Raw genomic sequence first — 23494 nt, 5'->3', positions numbered from 1 at the left:
TGCACTTACAGATTTGGGCATAATTGTGTATTTTTCTTTTTTTCTACTGAATTGGGTGTTTGAAGTTAGAAAAAACTTGGTGTAAAGTAGAAATAACGTGTTTTCAGGTGGGGGGGGGGTGCTGAAAACAAAATCTCCTAGACTCGACTAAAAACAATATAATCATTTGTTTGTAATGCACGATTCATGCAATTTTCATTTATTTATTTTGCCTTATCATCTTAAACATACACTCACAGCTATGATGAGTAAACACGCTGCTGATTTTAAGGAGTCGCTCTTTTTGTAAATGAAGCATTTTTCCCAGCCTGAATTTTCACAACTTCATTGATTTTGGACAATATCATCCAACACTCAGTACAAGTCTTAGCTTCACTTTTATCTTCTTACAAACTAAGATTGTGCAAGTACTTTCTTCTTTTTTTGGGAGGGTGTGTGTACATTTTCAGTTCTAAAGCAACAAACATGAAGTCACCTTTGCTTTCCAAAAATCTTCTCTCCTCAGAGTTTGGAGAGCAGTAGCTAAGGAGGTAGAGCGGGTTGTCCAGTAATTGGAAAGTTGCAGGTTCAACCAGCTCCCGACAGAGAATTCTGCTGTTGTGTCCTTGGGCAAGACACTTAGCCCACCTTGCCTGCTGGAGGTGGTCGGGGGGACTGATGGCACCTGTGCTTAGAAAGCCTCTCTTCTGTCAGTGCACCCTACAGCAGATGTGGGTGTGTGTGAATGGATGAATGATACACTGTAGTGTAAAGTGCTTTGAAGTCCTCTGACTCAGAAAGGTGCAGGTCATTTGTAGGGTTAGTATACGTATTTATTTTGGGTGCTTTTTAAGCTCAATATACTACACTACATATAACCAATAAGATGTGAATTTTTATATAAATATGGAAATTCAGTCTGATTGGTCTTTGAATGTTTAACCAGAAGAATTAGAATGCTTTGTTTATTCAGGGATCGTAAGACACTTCGTATTAATTCAGATGATAAATGATAAATGATAAATGATAATTGACCCGCACTTGTATAGCGCCTCTCACAGTAAGGACTCCAAAGCACTTTACACTACAGTGTATCATTTCATCCGTTCACACACACATTCACACACTGATGGTGATGAGCTACGATGTAGCCACAGCTGCCCTGGGGCGCACTGACAGAGGCGAGTCAAGTTTATACAAAGTAAGAGATTTATTTTCTAAACAATTAAAACATGACAACTAGGAAACACTTTATGTGATGAATGGATCTAAGTGGATGGAATGTGAGGGGTGATGATGTGTGAATGTGATGTTATCAGAACCTTCGTATCTGGAGAAACTGAGTTCTGAGTGGGAGTGAATTTGGTCTGCTATAAAGTATAATTGATGGTTTATAAAACCACATCAGACGCAATCTGCCGAGTCTATGAACCCTTATCAGAGACTCTCTTTTGGATCCGAGATGTCAGGGAGTCCGTGGACCCATGGTACCGAAGTCCGTAGAGAAACCGCAGTACGACCAGGTCAGTCCAGAGTTGTTTCCTGCTCACGACAAACAGGTGGACTTGTTTTGCATCTATGGAAGGACTCTTAGGGAGTCGGAGCTGTGTCAACTTTATTCTGAAGGAACCGTTTGCGGTCAGCTGTAGCGTGCAACAGGTTTTCACAGCTTGTCAAAAGATGCGATGGGAGAAGAGGCTTCCTCCGATGGCCAGTCAGAGTTGGGCTCAACTGAATCACTCAGGAAGTAATGCTGTTTTAATAATGGCCGTATTTTGGTTTCCTGACGAATCAGAACTCGCCCTGTAAAGGGGTTTTGCCAACAAACTCAGATACACACCACCCTCAGATATGAAGATGCTGATCTATGTGCCGTGACATTAACTTTACTTGCGTCATGGAGATATGGTGAGTGTGTATTGTCCAGTCAGTACGCTGATTAAATATATGGGTTATATATTTAATTTCATCCTTAATAATCTTTCAATGTAATAATAATATTCATTTCAACTTCAGTAATTTAAGCACAGATTAATCAAAACATTGCATTTAACCATATTGTCCATTTCATTATGTGATTAGTTAACTCATATTGTTCATTTAATTATGAAAGTTCATCCTTCCTGTTCTGTGAAGCAAAGCAGTCTTAGATAATAGGGAGCTTACGAGGGGCCTTGGGCAAACAGCAGCATCTTTCTTGCAGATTAAAGGCACCAGTTAAGACTTATGACTCCATATGTCCAGATAATGAAGAGGTCAGACTGTAGGTGGAAAACTGGCCATTTCTGGAGGCTACACATTTATTCATTTAACTGTTTCTGTACTGCTGGTCTCAGCGTTGAGCTTGGCTCACACCTTTTTGTTGGCCAAACGTGTAATCAGATCTGCACAAGATAACGTATTTATTTTACGATTGTCACTGACAACAACCTCAAGAGTTAGCAAGAATGATGAAAATGAGCTTTTTTTTTGTGTTTTCAAAAAAATACCTGATTTTTTCCCCCTCCATTGCATGTTCTTCTTTTGGCTCGAGCGCTAATGTTTTCAGAACACGATTGTCAGTGTGAGAGACAACAACAACAAACATACAAGAGCACGTGCCAGATGTTGTACAATAGGCCTACACAAAACCCATCCTCTCTCCTCTACGACTGCCTGCTCCTCCCTTTCGCTGCTTTTGTTTTGTCCAGCCTCATTTGTGACGGTATTTATCACAGTAAAGGATACAAATAAAAAATCCTCGCTCTTGTCTGAAAAGAAGAGTCATTTACGCTAACAAAAACTGTATTTTACCATTACAATAACCTCAGACAATAGAATATATTTGCCTCGTTTATTTCACACTGCAAATGAACAGAGAGGGGGGGGGGGGGGACCAACTCTCGTTGTTCTGGTTGAAAATGCGCCATAGCAGATCCGTCTCTGCCTCTGCTCGGTGTATTAGATAATGAGAAGGTGCAGATAAGTTCTTCAATCTTCTCCCCACCAGCTAATCCACATCATTCAGTATTGCCAGGATCACAATGATGATTTATTATTGCTCATTCAGAGCTCAACAATGGTTTAAGCATTTGCAGTAAATGAAGAAACACTCTGCTTCAGATCACTCATCCGTTTAGCAGGATGCCCGTTCTGCTTAGTAGCAGCTGTTTGTTGCACGGACCGGTTTGATTATTGTTAAGTCTCAAAGCTCTATGGTTGATGCATTTGCAAAGCGGCATGTTTAATCGAGAGAACGTAAAAAGAATCAAGGATGAATGTTCAGCTGGCGTGCTTATGGCACAACAGCCAGGACAAGCCTAATCATGCAGATAATTTAAGTTTGCAACAAAACACATAAAAAAAGAAGGAATATTGTAATAAGATGTGGTTATAGTCAACATTCTCATTTCCTCCGCATCTTTAGAAGAGAGGCATCTTTCTGCAGAGAGCATCTGTCCCTCAGCTGTCAGGAACCTACAGTATTGAATTTCACTGACACTCAGGTCCTTAATGAGAAGCAGGGTGACGCCTTGGTATTATAGCTTGTGTCCTACCTCTCTCCATTTCTATCACTTGCTTTAATAAATTACTGTCCAATAAGAACTTTTATGATCTTGGCATATGTTGCCTTTTATAGGTGAAAATAATTGCGTTCCCACATCGCTCTGCCCGTTCCCGACACGAGAACGAGACCAGCAGAGCCTACAAAATGAGATAGTTTCACAGTGTCTGCACAAGTCCTTCTCGTTCAGGTCGTTATGCCCCACCCCCCTTTTTTTTCTGTTTCCTGGCCTACCTTCACAAGCACCACCGCCACCTCTTTCAGCCCTCCACCACTCTTAACTCCACCCATGCCTTAAGAGGCCTGCACTTGCATGCCAACAGGCTCTCTTCAAAACCCACTGCCCCATCCCCCAATCGACTCATCTCTCTCTCTCTCTCTCTCTCTCTCTCTCTCTCTCTCTCTCTCTCTCTCTCTCTCTCTCTCTCTCTCTCTCTCTCTCATACACACACACGAGCACATTCAGGGAGACTTGTTTTTGAGTTCCCACTGAAGTGTGACAGAAGCCACTTGACAGGTGACACACACACTTGATGTTATCGGGTCAGGGCCAGAGATTTGGCCTCTTGGGTGATGAGAGACTGTCACTGGCATTGTTTATCTATTCAACAGGAGCGGAGGAAAAGGAATGACTGAGGGGGAAAAAAGTGCATCCTCCTTTTTGTTTCCGCACATCACTCCAGGGGAAAAACGAGCCATGAGACGGTTTACATGTGGAATTTGTGGCCAGAGACACTGACTCGAATAACTCAGGACTCTCACAATAAACATGATAATACAATCCATTATATTGGTGTCTGCTAAACTGTCACTTTAAACAAAGACTCATGGGGGGGGGGGGGGGGGGGGGGTCCTGAAATAGAAGATCTCCTCAATCATTTAGAGAAATGTGCTGGAGCTGCCTCACAAATTGATGTAGCTTTGTTATCGGCATTGTCAATTGATTACACCTAAGGCAATAATGAAATAACTAATTGAATGTGTCCTCTCGTAAACAATTTGTTGAAACGTGCACAACACAAACTTGCCTCCTCCTATGTCGAAAGCTTTAAGTGATTTAGGACTGATCCCCCTCACAGAACTATTGGCCAAAGCTTGAAACATTTTGACCGTTTCAGATTGTTTTTGTGTAAAATAAAATATAGTTTTCTGAAAAGCCTCTCTTCGGAAAATAGCTTTAAAATTCAAACAGCACCAATGAGCTAACAGCTACAGTGGTAGGACAGCACCCATGAGCCAAGTGTTCAAATGACAACAAGGATCTGGATTTTACGTGAGATGGAACCGAGATGATGCTTCAATTTCTGTATCATGGCCAATTACCCACCAGCTTTTGTCTAAGACCCTTTGACGTTGCGCTCAGCTTAAAATTGGCTAAAAGCGCCAAAATGTCACAGCAGTTCATATGTGATGTACATTTGACACAGATTTTTAAACCATGTGTAAACATCTGTAACAGACAAGTGGTGGAATTGAAAATGTTTAACCCTTTAAGACAGGTGGGACCACTGGCACTCCCATTTGCATATCTGAGTTCAAATGCTTGTAGAACGGAAACGAGATAAGATGGAACTAAACTTTTTTTTTTTTGCATATTAAACTGGAGGAGTTACACTTAAATCTCACACACTGAACATGTCCCAGAGCGCTGCATATTTCTGCTAACGAGTTTGCAAAAAACAACCAAAATGCGCAAATATGAAAAGTTTTCATTCAGACACAGACGCTTTGTCGTTCTGATCTGCAGCTCGCATGGCTTCACACGCTAGAATAAACATCATCACGTTGTCAATGTGAACTGTCACATGATTATCACTCACCCAATAACCTGCTTTGACGTCATTTTCCTGCGAATTTTAGTTTTTTGTAGTCCCAGGCTTTCGGCTTTTTTCTTGTGCTTTTTCACAATAATACGTTTAGACAAACACATCCTACACACATCACACACCCACTACAAACTTCCAACACACACACACACACCACTAGGAATGTTTTGATGACTCACGGACCCGCCAAATGGTACATCGGCTCTCCTTGACACGGTTGACGCCATTACAGCGCTGGGTGATTTTTAAGTTTCGCATTCTGTTTTCTCACGTATATATTCATGCAATAATCTTTATTAGTGTTATTATTATCAGTGAGAAGAAAAGGAAAACTATATACTACTGAAACATTAGCTACAAATATTCAACATTAATATATTAGACTTCTGCAGATTATTATTATTTCTGTTTTCATTTTTGTTACAGTTTATAGAAATGAGTGTATCTCAGAAACTATTTCATGGAAGCACTTCAAATAAATTTGTGGTTGTTTGTAAGGATTGTGTGCAACTTTTTTCTATTGACAGTTTTGAGGGATTAAGCTGTGGCATGTCTGCATAATGAAAAATATGTGTTAAAAAACGATTTTCAATTTCTACATAGATAGTACTTTTAGTACAATATTTTGTTGCTATGAACATTTTACATTTATATAATTAAAATTTAGAATGTAAGGGTTGTATTGATGTATAGCAAGTTGAAATACTCCAAAAAAATGGCACCACAGCATGTAAAAATGTAAATGTAAGTTTTGGCTAACTTGTTCTTTGACAGGACTTAAAGGGTTAAAGGGGAAATACCTTTTGTGATGCCATCTGGGTCTCTACTGCCCCTACAAACACTCCAAACGTAAAAACAAACCCTGCCCATCCCTTTTTTTAATCAGTTTCTTAAGAATTTCGTGCCTAGAACAAGTTGTTTCAAAAAGTCCCCGTTTGTGACATCACAGGTGGGGAAATTCACTCTCACATGGAGAAGTATTGGCTCTACTCCTAACCCCTCCTGGATAGCCAGGCTCTTCAGCACTGAGCAGACTGAGCGATGGATGGGTGAGCGTGGCCAGCTCCAGCTTATTTCGTACAGTGACAGAGCCCTGAAACGACTCATTCCGGAAGATACTGAAAATGTTGAGAATAATTCTGCTGAAATTGCTTTATGTGAGGGAGATTTTGTGCAAAGAACTTTAATGACATGTTTTGTATCGACAATAGAACTAATATAACTTTAAAACAAGAGTCATGTTATGGCTCCTTAAAGATAGCATTACATAATTTGCCATAACTTCTGAGAAGGTTTTTTTAAAACATCAGTAATGTTCTTTCCTTCATGGTTGCACTCAGACTGGCCATTAGCTCACCACCAACAGAAGTCATTCATAAATTGATCCAAAGGGAAATATTGTGATTCATTATAACATCTGCACAGAAAAATACTCGAGAGTGGCCAAACTATCTATTTTAAGAGATTGTTCACCTGTTTTGAGACAAGTGTGTGTGGATATGAACCATGGATGTTGTGAATGGCTTTTCGAGCAGAAACAGAACATTTCAGACAAATAATAACAAATAACATTTTGACCGGAGTGGAGGGTGTGAAAAAGCTATGTTTTCATTGGTCATTATGTCACAACAGGAAGATTAATTGTATAGACATTTCAGATTGTGACACAACGTGACACGGTTTCTTGTTACAATGTTTATTTATTAAATTTAAAATATCTTTAGCACAGGTTAGAAATTAGATACTTTCATCTAACATGAGCGCCTTGGGATTTTACATGGTTCCAAAATGGTTTACAATAAACACTCTTAGAAACAAAACAATAAAAAAGAAAGAAAAAAGAAAAAGGGAAAAAAAAATTCTATTATTGTTGCTTGCATAAAATATCACACTACAGCTGCTAGGGCAGAGGCAAATTTGGCATATAAACATTTCTTCACTGGACATAATATTAGAAAAGCAGGAAACAAGTTCACCAAAGAATTTCAAATTCTTTTCTTTTTGGAGTCAATCTGAAGAATTTTGATGATAATATGAGTGTGTGTGTGTGTGTGTGTGTTTTGGAGTACACTTAGATTTTTGTAGACATGTTTTTATTTCTTTAGATCACGTTTTCTAAGGCTGGTGATGACATTTAGTTAGAAAACTCAACTGGAATCCAAGTTTTGTTTTAGCTTAAAGATTTTATCCTCGATATTGTTATAAACAGGATTTAGCCGCATACATGCGCGTATGCAGCGACTGTGGGTAAGTGAAAACTGCACGGTTCAACCACCAGCCTTTCCCCATTATATTCCCTGCTGAACATTCCACAGACTTGTAAATGACGGTCACGTTTTGCCCCAACCCTACCTTATGGAACATAAAAAAGATAACATGAGCACAGCACTGGAGTAAATGGCAGGCCGATGCATTACTTATCAGTAGGAAAACATTACCAGCTAAGACATATATTCTTCCCCATTTCCAAGTTGTTTACAACCCAGACCATTATTCACAATTTATTATGTTTCTCCATTTTTGCTAGTTGCCATTAGTACATGCCGTATGGGAAGTCTGGATTACAAAAGTACCTGAACACATTGTGTGTATAATAGCATGCATAGCTGTTTTGGTATTTACATTGTATTTACAGTCATGGACTAAGAAAAGGAGGATCTACAATACAGTTTTTCTCATGTGTTTCATTTACATTTCTATGATGGAGAACAAAAAGCAGCTTCGTATGGATTTACGGAGTACACAGGACATGCACTTAAAGTATGCTTGACTGAACAAAGTATATTGTTTCATCTCCTAGAGCTGAAAGAAGACTAGCTCGGCTCTGTAACAAGCTACGTCTCTGACCTGCGCCCACTGCATTGCATAACAAAGATCCCCCCACCTCCTTTGTCTGAATTGTACGCCAGTCTGTGAGCACAGGGGGCTTGGAAAGGTTAATTTACGATGTTAACCATGCCGTGAAGGGAAAAGCAAATAGGAAAGAGCATGCACAGCACCAGAGAAGGACATTAAGCTGTGGCTACATCTTTCTCTCTTCTGCTCACTATATCTGTCCGGTGACAACAGCGAGCCCCCCTCCATTCCACCCACCCACCCCACCCGTTGTGTACAAAGACACTGGACTATCACCATCCATCATTGCAGACACGCTGAGAGGATCTTCTACCCGTGATCAGGCTGAAAGCAGGGCCTCTCTGCTGCCACCTTTATATTTAACCACAATGCCTTTCCTTCCTACAGTAAAATGCCAATAACATAATGATAAATGCAAGCAGGACATTTTAGCATCAAATACAGAAAACCCAAAAACAATGTTTTTTTTGTTCACCTACTTCAAGTTAACAGAAAAGACATATTATACAGTGCATTCATGAGCATGTTTTATGTATGCTTCTACAGGATTTTCTAAGAGAGGATAAGAATGTATTTGGGGTGCAGACGGTGTCTGGAAGACTGGGCATTCATAACCTGCTCATGGGATGTTGCACTCATTAAAGATATTACTCATTTAGTGGGGAGGAACACCGGTATCCCATCCTCATCTCTCTCCACTTCTCCAACTTCTTTGTCCACCTCCAGCTCATTTACAGTCAACCTCTAATACGGGCAATCAGCAGCAGCATGCCCCCACTGGGGCTCCATAAACACTTGATTCCACAGAACTGCCTTTGATAAAAGAGGGAGGTGACTGCCAGAGTATGTTAATGTGCTTTCCCATAAAGCTTATCTCTGACTGGGGTCAGGAAAGGCCAAGTGGCAAGGGGCTGATTGCCATAGCAATAAGACCCTAGAATCTGTTACTGCAGCTTACAACCCCTTTGATAATAACACCACTCGCCGAGGTCTACCTTTTTGATAATCAAGCCCCTCGTTCAGGCACATGTGGGAAATAATGTGGACATTTAGTGTGAAACATTTGAAATCGGGGGTGAAGGCAAATTAACCTTTGGTAACAGCGAAGGGGCTCGTTTTGATAGGAGACATAAACCTTTAATTGTTCTCCAGCAGCACTTTTAAAGCATTTAAAAACAAAAATGATGAGCTGACCCAAGCTACTGAAGCAACATATTTAAACAATTGCACCATGTAAAGCCCAGGGCAGCCCTTCTAATGTATTTCAGAGAAAGAACATTTTTAAAACGTGATTTTTAAGTAATGTGTGTTGGGTCTTTGATATTTAACAGATTTAGCAGACAAAGGATGGGAGCCGTGAACAACAATTTGATAGCATATGGCTGTCCCCTGCTGTCTCCCATTCTCTGCTCTGTAGGAGGCCCAGAAGGAAGGCATTCATAACTTTCTGGACGGCACAAACTTTTCCCTTTTGTAAAGCTGAAGGATTACACCCTGCTCACAGCAGGTAGAACAGCGTGTGCCCAATAAAGAGGAGCTCGAGCCAAAAGTTATCGTCACTCAACATCAAAAACCAAATCCAAACTTACACAGAGAACACATTAAATCAAATCTATTACTTTTTGACCGATTATAACGTTGGATGATCAAGGTCAACTTCCTTCAGCTACCTTAAAATCTATCCTTTGTTTTCAACGCCCATTAGCTGCATCAGTAGTTTTAAAGACGGCAAATTGGAATCAATGTAAGCTGCTTTTCTTTTTGACGATTTCCTCTGTTTTCTCAGCTTAGGTGCCAGAGACTAGATCAAGCTGTCAGAAAGCAGACTGCACAGTTAAACTGTGTTGACTGAAATGGCACCTGTCAATAGTTTATGGCAATTTATCACTTCCGTGTCCGCTTGTTTCTATCATGACAGCTTGGGTACTTAAGGCAAGCCCTTTGCCTTTCACAAACATTCACATATAAAACTGGATGTGCAACAATTTCACCACATTTAAAAGTTCTCATTCACTGCACCGCCTAATCAGGAGCTAGAGATTTAGTCTACGGCAATGGTATTACATGGAGGTCAGCCCAGAGCATTTCTTCCAATTGAGGCATTTTGGTTAATCCGATTCTCTCCACCCCCGGCTTCACCCCCAATCTCATCTCGGCGAACGGGCCTCGTGGCTCACTGCCCACCTTGAGCTCAGGCTTATGTGCAGGCCAGAATAAGGTGGGAGTAAGGGCTTTAAAACTCTATAATTCATCCGTGTTATTAGCTCTGTGACACATGGAGGCCTATTCTGTCTTTGCTGCCGTCTGGCTAATAGAGCAGCTCTTAATCCGTTGCTATCTCTGCATCAAGATGTACACCTCTTTAAATGTCACTTCAGAAGCTCTTCTTTACCTCAAATACACAAATGAGTTAGCGTGGCACTGACTACGTTCACATGCAGCCAATATCCGGGTTATGCAGCCAGTAACCCTTTTAAAACCCGAATATTCACAATAACCCGGTTCAGCACGGCCATGTAAACACCGCCAAAAACCCGGATATGCTCATAACTGGGTTTTTAAAAACCCGGTTACTACACCTGGGGTAACCCTTTTTTAACCCGAATGTTTGGTGTAAATGCATATCGGGATATCCCCATCAAAGCGTGTGTTCTGCGCATGCTCTGTTCGCAAGGAATCTTGGTCTTATGAGTAGCGAGACGTCTTGTATGCGCCAGAACACCGGAAGTAAACAACAAGTTGGGAGCAACATGGCGAGTCGCGGCACAGCACCACACTTTTGGAGTGATGAGGAAACCTCTGTCTTCATCGGTCTGGTGAAAAGTATGAACATTATGTCTTTTGTTGACGGCCGAAAGTACAGAGACAGCGAAATATACAAGAAGGTAACCGCATATTGCGTCTTGACATAGTCCATACGTCCTGACGCTACCCCAACGTCCGCATTTAAATCGGGTTATGCAAGTTAGGGGTAACTCTTTCTATTTATGCTTGTAAACGGGTTATTCTGATCAACTCAGAAACCCGAATACCGACCTTAACCCGATCGTAACCCGGATATTGGCTGCATGTAAACGCAGTCAGTGTCACTGCAAAGTACCCACAGAAAGACACCTGGAGGGACAGATTAGAGAAGAACAGATGACTTGATTTGCTTTTCTGCCAATTATCTTTACCTTTGACCCCCGATTTCCTAAAGCTGTTATCTCACTGTGCTACGACTTACAATAGGATTGTTTCCATTGTTGGACCTTCAGGGTAATTTTACCAAAACTTCCTGGTATGAGCGTGTCTCGAGCCAAACGAGCCAATTTCCGGGTCAATTTCAGGAACTTTAAGTACCTGAATCTCTTATTGTGAACAGAATCGTGACAATAAAGCTGGAACGTGAGAGTGATTTGCTTGTCTGTGGCCATCCAGTGTTACCAGCTCTGTAACGGCTTATTGAGCACCCTCACAACCAAAGTCAGACCTGCAGTCACTGCATGAAAACCTACAAATCCCATCTGCAATCTACCAATGAAAATACACCCCGGGAGTGACGCGGACAACAACATTAGCAACAGTGGAAGCTACATGCAGGAACATGTGAACCACTCCTTTTTGGAGTTTGTTTCAGAGTCTAATAAAATTGTCGGAAGTTCGCTCATCTTGCTAGAGCAAAACCTTGAGTCGTTTGTCTCACCGAAATCTTGGACGGTTACAGCGTGCCACCTTTCTGGAGTCATCACAGTGTGACTAGAGCAGCCCTGTGCAACAGCTGAAACATGCACAGCGTGGTCCGGGTGAAAGATCCAGCTGTTTCCAACTAAACTTTCAACGTAATTCCCAAAGTCTCCCATGGTCATGTTCAAAATTACACTTTGACACCATTGGTTTCAAATAATAATAAGACAGGCTTTACTGCGATGGAAGGGCTAAAAAAAAGGGATTTTAAGTAGAAGGAATGACAAACGGTTCAAGACCAGTGGCACACACACATTTGCCACTGAGCCAGAACTAAATTGCTAAAATTTCCTCTTGTAGCAGTTTATTAGACCATTGTCAGTTTTTCCATAAGCACATTTTTAGTTTCCTCAAATAGAAAAAGTCTATTTTGCAGGTTGTTTTTGTCCCCAATGCTCTGCCTCCGTGTTTACTTAGGCCTGATGTGAGTCAACCTCAGTGGCCTACAGACGCACGAGTTAGCCACTGATGACACTAATGGAGTGTGTAGCTACAATCACATGGACTTATTAACCTGCAGACAGCCTGGGCTACATGATAATCTAATAAATTAAGTTAACAAGCTTAACTCACTGATTTCATATCCACAAATCATTCTTTTTATGAAGAAGAAGGAAAGTACACTTCACCACAGCGGCTCTAGAAATCCCATCTTTCTGGCTGTGCATGCTCTCTTCCTGCTGTTGTTTATACATGAGACACAAGTAGAGTAACTTAAATAGCTTAATATCACTCAGCCGTCCCTTTGCTTAATCCAAAAACAAGATTGTGGAGCTGCTTTATCCTGTTTCCTACCGACTAAAGAGGTGGATTGATGATTTTGGGGAAGCAGATTATGTGTCCAGGACAAGAGGAAAATAAATGAAAAATACAGTAGGCATGAACAAGGATGAGGTATACAGACAAGCCTGGGCCAAAAAAAAAAAAGGAGGATCATTTTGGAAGGCATTAGTTGCTTGGGAAGCAGCACAAGGAGAAGACGGGAGGCTGATTAAGTGAAGTCTGAGTAGGGAGGTACAAGAGAGAAGGCAGCGGACGGGGCCCAACAGGGGGTAAATCTGAATCAGTAAGACTCTATATCCCTGCTCCCCTCCTCACTCCACATATCCATCATGTTAATATACATACAGCACGGCCCTCTGGGTAATATATCTTTGACCCGTGATTACTCTAACAGCTTATTGTTTGCACACTGAACAATCCCATTATTTAGGCGATCTGTTTACATACCGCCTTGCTGTTTAGATTAGCATGGTCTGCATACATGTGGACCTACGTGAGTCTCACCAAAAATAACAGGGATGTGCTTCTGTGTGCATTTGCACTTGCACCCGCTCAGCACATGAAAGAGCACAACTGCATGCATCTTGGTCTCAGTCGAGGATTAGAATGATGCTTCACTCAAATTAAACAGAAAAGCAAACCAACCTGTCACATAGTGAAACTTATGTGCAGAATGAGGAGGTTTTAGTCACACAGACACACACTCTGTGTCATTTTTAGTACCACGTCTGTCTTCTGTTTGAGCGACACCTTCATCCTTTCTTCAGTTTTAAACCTTCTTTAAATAATCGCCGTTTAGACGAAGCTTCTAATTTCAGATTTGTTAATGTGTTGACTGTAAATACTTTTATTTTTATTCAGTGTGCAAAATTTTATTTGAGATTATTTCTTCGCTGACTCAATGGTACTCCAAATAAGTCGTATCTAAGCACTTTGTCTGCTGGAATAACGTTCCAGTGTGCTTAATGTAGGTTCGACTGTATGACTTTTTTTGTACTGAGCTAACAAAAGTTGTTTTTCAGTTGATTTCATCAATGGTTTCTGATTTTTACTCAGTGGGGTTCTTTTTTTTTAGCTAAATCCAGAAAGAGGGGAGATGCAGAAGGAAATAATAATAATAAAAAAAAAAGGGTGGAGTGAAAAAACACACAAGGCCGAACATCTGGTTGAGCTAAGGGCTCTGCTCATTAACACAAGTTAACCTCAGACAGGACGTGAGGTCATGACAGCCCAGAGAGCTGCATGAGGGTCTAACAGTTTCAGGTCAGGAGGTTATTCAGCTCTCCAAGGAGGTCAGAAAAAAACAGAAATGCTGGTCAATCCAGTAAAATGATTGAAAATATGCTTTGAGATTTTCCCTTAAACGTCTCTCTCTCTCTCTCTCTCTCTCTCTCTAGTGCAGTCTTCTCTCTCTGTTCACCCCCGCTCTACTCTGTTCTTGGACTTCTCTGTCAGTGTGTAGACTCACTGAAATGTGCAAATCCCTTTGACACAAGATGAATAGACAGTTGCTGGCAGGATGCCTCATGCCACTTTGTTCACTGCCACTTAACTGGAGCACTCTCGTTTTTACGTTCCCTCCTTTCTTCTGCTCCTCATGCTTGCTACCGCCACGTTTACTCTGGCATCAAAAAGGAAGGCTGGATCTCTCCAAAGTGTTTACACGTTAACGGCAGCGCCCTGTGCTGGAGGGCAATGTATCACACCAAAAACTGGAAGCATAAAATAGCTTCTGTCATGTTTTTTTTTCCAACATTTTCGGAAATCAAGGCAGGAAAATGTAAAAATGAAGACATAACTTATACTGATTTGACAAGTAAACGTAATGGCTACCTGCTTGTCCTCATCTATGAGTAGTTGTCATGTTCCATCTACAAGTTACCATGCAGAGTACAGCATCTGAAACTACATATATCGGTCATAGTGTACATATATACAGCAACAAGCAATGAGTGCATTTGTTTCCAAGTGAATATTTGTCGATTTCCCCCATTGCTACATAGCATTCAGTGCTGGACTTTCCACTCGAGGCTCTGTGGAGACATGCAGCAGAAGACTGGACGGTGAGGAGAACAGAGGGTAGTCAGATCCTTGATGCACAGCACACATTGAGAGGTAGAGGATGCACAATGGCGGAGAGTAGCTGTTTAACTTTATTTTTCTTCTTTTCCTGTCTGTCCCCTGTCGTTCATGCAAACCTTTTCTGTCTTTGCCGGAGAGGGACCGATCTTTGAGGTTGTCCATGTCATTGGCTGGGCTTCTTTTCTGTCAGTGCATTTGCTTATCTTCATAGTTCATGGAAGACGGAAATCAGAGTCCTCATGTCCACACTGCAGTCAGCGAGGAGATCTATATTTCTCCCCCCCATGTGTAGGCTCAACAAAGGAGCACGGTTTGAAACCATGCAAAAAATAAATAAATAAAATAAAGTGTCCCTTTCAGACCGACAGTAGCTTTGCTACAGCAGTTAATCTATTTATTTAGAGAGCGGGGTAATTATTGCGATGAGAAATATCGGAAGAACATTGTTTTTTATTACTATTAAATCATTCATGAAATGATGAAACTAAAGGTGAATGGTGCTAAATCAAATGGCTAGCCTGCTTTTCCTCGTCAGTTTGACAGGGTTTCCTAGTGAAACGAGGTAATGAAATCAGTGTAGTAAAAAATAAATACTTAAAGGTAGCGTATTTACGAATCTATTCAAATGTGCAAAAAAAAGTGGCCAAGATACCTGGAAATGTGTATTTAGCTACTGAAAAATCAGGATTTTAAACTTATTAAAACGTTGTCGCCCTAGTGGGACCTGGGGTCTAACAGGCTGGTAAATGCCAATGTATTCATGCTGCTGTCTTCATCATTATTTACATGTACTAATGTGGGTATCTGAGAGGAAGACTAGACTGTAAACGAGACATAAAGAGAATAAGAAGAATTAAAAATTACATTTTTTTACAACACCAAAGGACGGAAATTATAGTCGAACATTTTGTGAGAATAAATCTGATCTGAAATGAAAAACCTAAGCATGAGTACTCTATTCACAGTAATGAAGGTTTATGATTTTGGTGACAGCAACTTGGTACGTTTCCTTTTTCAGGAATAAGAATAGGGTTTTTGTAATGATCTATTTACAGCAGCATGCATCGTCGATCTTCTCACTGAAAAGAAAATAGTATTTCCAAAGTATTTATCTGTTGTTGTAAATCATCTCATGATTATGAGTCTCTGATTTTTTTTTCTTCTTTTCTTTTATATTTTGTAGGAAAAAAAGCTGCGGGTAAAATACCAAGGAAGGACACCGGAGCAATAAGAGGCTTTTGTGGATTTCTTTGTAGGAATTTGAGGGGATTCTAGCAGGTCTTCATTATGAATGTTGTGCTTTGTAGGAGCCTTGGTGCGATTGGTCAGCCACTCTGATGTCATCACTGCTCAGTCGTTAGAGGATCTGTGAACAAAATAGAAAAAAAGAGGAAAAGTCATTTAAGTGTGACACACACTTTAGTGCTGTGTTGTATGCATGCACACACACTAGTAACTGTGAGCAAGTTACTCAGGACCGTCATCTAAATCCTGTCTCCTCTTTGAAGGTTTATAGTTGCACACAGTGAGTCACGGCTGCTGTATTTGGACAGTGGGGTGGGCTCCGCTGTCACGGGTGCCAGTTTAGAAACAAAGACAGAGTGACCACCCTGTGAGTGTACTCTGCAAGCCCACTTAGATGCAGAGTGACAGTGGCGTCAGCATGGGGAGTGACTCTCAAATCAGCTTCAATTAAGGCCAAGATAAATGATAAAGTTCCACCTCTAAATCGTGTCTGCTGGACTTTGTTCAATCTGTTCACAGTTTGTTCCATCGTAACACAAAAACATGTTACTGCTTACTTGTTTTGTGTCTGAACTACACAAAGTTTAGTTGGCCTCTCCTGCATCCAGCGCTGAGGATGATTCATGTTGCCAGGAGGAGTGCATTGTGGGTGGGCCATTAGACACAGAGACTGCAGTGGAATTCAGCCACTATCTACTGGAGATCCAATTACATGACCCTACTGTAAAGGTGCTTCCTGCACCCATTATAAATCACCATAAACAAAGAAACTATTGACACAGCATTGCATACTGTTACCGCTCCGCACATGCATGCATACCATGAACCCTAAACTGGTATATTGTCTACATTGGAGGTACTCTTTCCACGCGTGGGGTCATTGTGTTATTGCTTGAGAATGTCTTGTTGTTAGTTTTTTTAATTTTATTTTACTTGAAACCTAAATTGATTAGTTTATTTTTCTAATGAAATCCAGAAACAAACTGAATCTACAATATTTGAAGGATGAATTCACATTATGAATTTCTTTTAAAATAATACATTTTATTTAAAAGCACTTTTCAGGGACACTTTGCAACAAGACAGATACAGTACCGCATGAAAAATATTAACATATGAGCAGAAATATAAATGAAACAATAAAAATTGGAAAAAAAAGGATACTATAGGACTGTCTGACTATTTGGGATTTTAGTTTCAATTATGTTTAAAGGGGTCCTAGAACAACATTTTTTTTTACTATTTGAAACTGTTCCTATAGCATACAAAAATGTGTTAGGGCCCAAAAGTACAACCCCATAACAAAGTCATACAATAGGGGAAAAAAAGAGCTTTCCAACCCACTAGGCTTGCAATCTGCATGCTGATTGGCTGATTTACTCCTATTTCTCTGTGATGCTGCCTGAAGCTAGAAACATTTGTGTATAGCCGCACATCTGGAAAACTCAGAATGAGCACAGTGCGGATCTATCTGGCAATCACTCACAGTCTGAATATTCCCAGCACATCCTTGAAAGTTACATGTGTTTTTTGTTTTGTTTTTCTCTCGTTCAACAATGACGTTAGCAGTAGACTGGGTTAGCAGTAGCAGTAGCTCAGGCTAGCAATACCAACAACATTTATTTACTGCAGACGTTGAAGTGGGTTGGGGCATTCGAAAGTAAGATCTTTTCTCAAGAACAAGCTGCTTCTCTATGTGCTAAACAACAGATGCATAAGAAAGCAGGTCAGACATGGCACCAATTATTTTGCATGCTACCTCAAGTTGTCTTTATTCTACAACAACAAAGTAAATGTGGGTTTGAATTCTAGGACACATTATTTCCCATGCTGAGAATTTGTGGTCAGGTGCTTGTAGGGTTTTGTTTCTTTTTTCCCCTGTCTTTTAATTTACCTAGTTGCATGTCTTCTGTGTGCTAATAAAATCTGCCAACCCCAAACTGACAATTTTTCTTTTCCTGGTGAACTAACTTATAAATCCAGGTAAACTAACTTTTAAATCTTTATTATTTTGCACAGCTTTTTAACTATCCGTTGAAAGTGATGAAGACCAAAAACTTGGTCAGGACACCGCTTCCTTAAAATTCTTCAACAGCGCTGCCATTGCCCCCTCAAAAAAGTGATTTAGCTATGGACACAGTAAAGATTTAGGAACGCCTCATAGAAAAATTCTAAAAATATGAGGCTTTATTCACCTGTGACTGAAGGAGTACTAAGGTGTGCAGCAAGCATTTTATTTGTGGACAGAAATACATCAGAATAGCGCTACGCCCTTGTTGTCCTAGCGGGGAATTGCTTTGCAAGAATCCCCAGATGACGGAGAATTCTGAGGGCAAAACGGTTCTGTCAAAGTGTGTGTCTCCCTCACAGAGCTGACTGAGAAGTATAAATTACGATTTACACTCTTCTTTTTGCTCTTTAAACTAAGCTGGGCCTTGTTTTGTCTCATCATATCTTCACAGCTGAGATGATAATCACTGATACATCATAATCACCATCTGAGAAGAGCATTCATCAAAACTTGAGTCTTTCAAGACAAGATGTGGTCTCAAAGAATGTGATAAGGGAGTGTGATGGGAATGCAGGGGCCATTTGGACATCCAAAGCCAGGTGTTAGCACTTCAGCTTACTGCCTCATCAATAATTGACAGAGGCAAACCAATCAGAACAATTTGCTCCCCACAGCGAAGTGCTAGAGCAGCCTAACACCAGTGAATCATTAATGAGGCAATTAGCTGAAATGGTTAGACGGTTAGACCTCAGTGGCAGTACTCCTATGACTCCACTACCATGGTTCTTTCTTAAACAGGAACTGCATACGATGAAGTGATGTACAGGCCGGCACAAGCCAAAGAAGATGAAAGTGAAGCCACACAGCAGTGTTTAGATACAGAGCTCAGTTTTCTAAGGTTGGTGAGCAACTAGGTTCAGTCATGCCAGCTCTCCCATCTGCTGACCACAACTCAGAGGGCCAATAATGGGAACAAACCCAATTGGCCATTACCATGGGAGATTGACCTTTATTGGTTGTTGGTACCACAGCGCAGACTGACAGAAGCTGTCTCCCGGGTGATTCAAGTGTGGGAGAGCCTTTATGGACATGGGTGAAATCGACCTCAGTGACATCACTCAAACATGAGGAAGGCAACAACAACATGGATGGAGTTTGTCTTTGAAAAGCACAGATCCCAGATTGTTGTTTGAGAGAAAAATCAAAGCCCCGTGGGAGCTGCTCACAAAGCCTCATCGACTGGTCAAATTGGAACCATTTCATAGTTTATCGATGCTCATCTGCTTGCTCTCCGAGCTCTGTGTCCAGTACAGGCTCAATTAAACCAGCCACCTTGATCTCCGGAACAAACCAAGCGAAAACTAAATAGGGATAGATTATTCCCAAACACACTCTAGCATACCGCCATTGAGTATTGTATTAGTTTTTGTACATTGTCCATTTATTTCTAGGTAAATGTGATTAAAATTATGTTATTAACCTTTTCTTATTTACAGGTTTTCTCTGATAGGGGGAAAAAATACACACTACTGTTTTCTTCAAAATTTTCAGCCATCCAATTAGTCTAATGCACTAAATACACATGAGAGCAGCATATCAAGAATTAAAACAGGAACACAAGATGGGGTAAAAAGGGGAAAAGAGGATGAGCACCATGCCTAAAATCTACCGGTATTTGTTATTTAATTAAGCCCCCCAAAAAAGTATTAGAGTAAAAATGTGCATTTTTCAAGGCTACATAAGAACATTCAAAAGCAATGGAATAGTATGGATGTACTGGTAACACAAATGAATCCTGCTGACGTATCACTTTCAAATAAATTGTTTCCATCCATTTTCATCCGCTTATCCGGGGTCGAGTCGTGGGGGCAGTAGCCTAAGCAGAGAGGCCCAAACTTCCCTCTCCTCAAACACTTGGGCCAGCTCCTCCCTTGGAATTCCAAGGCGTTCCATGGCCAGCTGTGAGACATAGTCCCTCCAGCATGACCTGGGTCTTCCTTTAGGTCTCCTCCCAATTGGATGTGCAAAGAAAACCTCACCAGGGATGGGTCCAGGAGGCATCCTAACCAGATGCCCAAGGCATCTCAACTGGGTCCTCCTCGTGTGGAGAAGCAGTGGGTCTACTCCAATCCCCTCCCAGATGACTGAGCTTCTCACCCCATCTCTAAGGGACATCCCTGCCACCCTACAGAGAAAACTCATTTTGGACACTTGTATCTGCAATCTCGTTCTTTCCGTCACTACCTAAAGCTCATGACCACAGATGGGGGGTGAGCTCAGCTCTTTCTTCACCACGACAGATAGGCAGAACACCCGCATCAATGCAGACGCAGCACCAATCTACCTATCGATCTCGTGCTCCAGCTTTCCCTCACTTGTGAAAACGCCTCCACTTGGGTCAGGACCTCATCCCTGACCTGGAGAAGGCATTCAACCTTTTTTGACTTACATGGTATGAATCTGTAAGAGTTTGACCAAGGCAAAATACTTTGTTCTTTGAGTTCACAAACCAGAGCAACATTTCCTTTGGTCTACATGACGTAAAACATACCATGACTAGTCTGGACCGTGTTCAAAGTATGATTGAGTTGACTCCTTTCATGTAATATTTTGCTTCTGCAATATAAAAGAAATGTTAAACCTAGTCACATGACACCACTACTTTCACGCCTTCATCAATGTGTTTTGCTGGTGTGTTTTATAGGGAGCCTAAGTCACACCCATCTACTTCCGGACCATGGGTCCCCAGAGTAACGAAAGAATGAATGCAAGTCAATGGGGCTAAAAATGCTATTTTCTAATTCCGCTTGTTTTGTGCCATGGATTTCACATTTGATGTCTGTAAATTTTAAAGAAGCTTTTTGATACCAAGAACGTGCTTATTTTCGAACAGGGGGAAACGTATTTTAGGTTTTATATAAAAATAAGTCCAGGACTACAAATGCGCTTCACGAAAGTGACGTCATCAAACCAGACACAGAGAAAAACTGAGGGAAATTGGCTACAAGTTCAGCAAACCACAAATCCTTCCCACAGGAGGAAAGAACCACCATAAATCTGACCATTTCTAATGCAGCAGCTATGCTAGGGGAGAGGAGATTGTGTGGTGACGATGTAGTCATGCTAATTACAAACTTTTACAAGCTGATAAATCTCAAAGTACGTGACTGGTGTGGCCGAAACACCCATCATTACTTTTCATTTAAATTGCAGTACAACATGTGCGATCCAGGGCGTAAGGCAAAGCGGATTGGAGAATAGCATTTTTAGCCCCATTAACTTGCATTGTTTTTCGTTCATCTCAGGACCCATGCACCAACCGGAAAGGAAGTAGACTTAGCCTCGTAATTGTGTTTTATTGGTGTCCCGCTCTGTTGGGACATAGAAAAATTGAGTTTTGCTTTTGGTTCTACAAACAAACACTAGGGGGTGCTAAAAGAAAGCCAAAACTCCCTAGTTCCACTTTAAATGATGTAAAACCAGACCAGACCACATTTTCTATCAACCAATACAAACAAACAAACAACAACAAAAAACCTAATAAATAAATGAACAAAATACTTCCGACTACAATTTTTACAGTCTAAACCATTCTGAGTTTACCATGCAGGTTGTACGTAAATCTCCTGAATCAGCTTCTGACAGAAAATAGATGGTGAAATGTTAGGATTTGAAAAGCCTGACCGCTCTACGCCAATATGTCACTTGGACCTCCCCATATTGGCTCATTATGGGGAAGGCTATTGTTGGTTTAGCGTCTAGGAAACAGCAGAGAACGTCTTAGCTAGTAGAAGCTAATTGTTAGCATTAGCAACTCTACCACACTGCAGGCTGTGGCTCGTGTTATTTGTGGAGATAAAACATCAGTGTTGCAGCGCACACAGAGTCAGTGGTAGAATTACGTTCCTGTTAGCCAATCCCAGACGAAATGTCTAAATATTAGAAAATAAGAGTCCAAATCCTGCCATCTGATGCTACTTTCTCCTCCAGCTGAATTTCCTTGCTGAGACAGGCACATCTGAGCATTTTTCAGCCAATTGCGACTTGCAAGGCATTCATTCCTACTAGAGACCATCACAAATGTATTAAACAATATGAGTGAAGCACGTCTTTAAATAAGACAACAGAAATAAAAAAAGGCATGTAATTTTCTTTTAAAGTTCTTGGAATCAATTTTCTGCAGAGTCTGAAGCATATTAGTGAGTCATGTGAAACAGAGCAAATCCATTTCAGAAACAATTTTAGTTCACTGATGGCAAGATTTTAACAGGAGCTACAGAAGAAAATTAAGAAGCATGTCATTTTCATGAGTTGGGTTTCCGAGCTCCTAACATGCGTGTGACATGTTTTCATCTAAATAAAAAAGATTGCAGTACTGTAGATTGCAGCCTAATTTAGCCTGACCTTGGAGCTATTTCCGTTGCAGCTGATGAAGTGAAAAACTCTTCTTTCCTGTCCAGGGTGAGGATTTTTGAGTTTTCTGGCAGACGCAGACTAACTACTGACAATCAAACCTGCAGTTTCTGCTTGTTTGAAAATACAAAAACACTTAAAACTCTAATTTGGAATCAAGAGTCTCTTTGAATTTATTCTTAGTTATTGAAGTTAAATAAATAAAAAGTTTTACTTTTGCTATTTTGACAAAAGCTAGGAAGTTTTGGGGTCTAATTATTTTTTATTTAACCTAAAAGCAGCTTAATTGTGAATGTTTATGATATAATAATTTTCACTTGGAAGAATATTTCATTTTTACATTGAAATACATAAATTAACAACAAAACGGCAGTTACACATTTCTATAAGTGTTAATAAAGTGTTACTTGCAAAAAAAGGTATAACTTCAAGTAACTAACTCCGCGCTGGGTTGACCCGTGCTTCCTGATATTGACACTTGTGCAGATATTGTAGAGCGCTGTTCTCTCGTTTAATGATCGCCATTCATTTTTATGGCTCTCCCAGGACGTCATTCTCAATAAATATTTGCAAACAGGAAATTTGCGGTGCGACATGAGAGTCATAACCCTGGCACCTCTGTGTTTTGAGATTAAGATGTAATTAAAACAGTAAATCAATATTTATTAAGTAGCAGTACAAACAAATAAGAAATATATTCAGGTCATATAACGCGTCACTGGATAGAGGTTTGTCCGATACACTGATTTATTAGTGTAGACAATCTTTTGCATGAATAAAAACAGACTACTGAAAGAAACACACACACACATGCATGCATGCACACACACTAAGCAAATTTAGTAATGCATGTGCTAAAATTACATTAGACCCCCCACCCCCTTTCCTTTCCTAACCACAACTTTTGAATATGGAGTCAACACTTCTTCCTTTGCTCACCACATCTTCCCCACACTTATCAAAGTCAGGATTTTCATGTTTGCAGAAGCAGCAACTACAAAGAAAATGACACCTAAAAACAGCCCATTT

The 23494-nt window shown here is 40.6% G+C and overlaps 1 protein-coding gene across 1 annotated transcript in view; it reads right to left on the bottom strand.

Annotated features, from left to right (window-relative positions):
* Positions 1 to 7029: 7029 nt before the first annotated feature.
* mafa (MAF bZIP transcription factor a) overlaps positions 7030 to 23494 on the bottom strand; it is a 105743-nt gene continuing 89278 nt past the window's right edge. Inside the window, exon 3 of the mRNA XM_015952908.3 lies at positions 7030 to 16162. The gene's annotated coding sequence lies outside the window, so the exon portion shown is untranslated. The remainder of the gene's footprint in view (positions 16163 to 23494) is intronic.

Source organism: Nothobranchius furzeri, chromosome 9 (assembly GCF_043380555.1).
Source record: "Nothobranchius furzeri strain GRZ-AD chromosome 9, NfurGRZ-RIMD1, whole genome shotgun sequence".
Taxonomy (NCBI): Eukaryota; Metazoa; Chordata; class Actinopteri; order Cyprinodontiformes; family Nothobranchiidae; genus Nothobranchius; species Nothobranchius furzeri.
The sequence above is the reverse complement of the archived record's forward strand: the minus strand, read 5'-3'. Positions and strand labels throughout refer to the sequence as shown.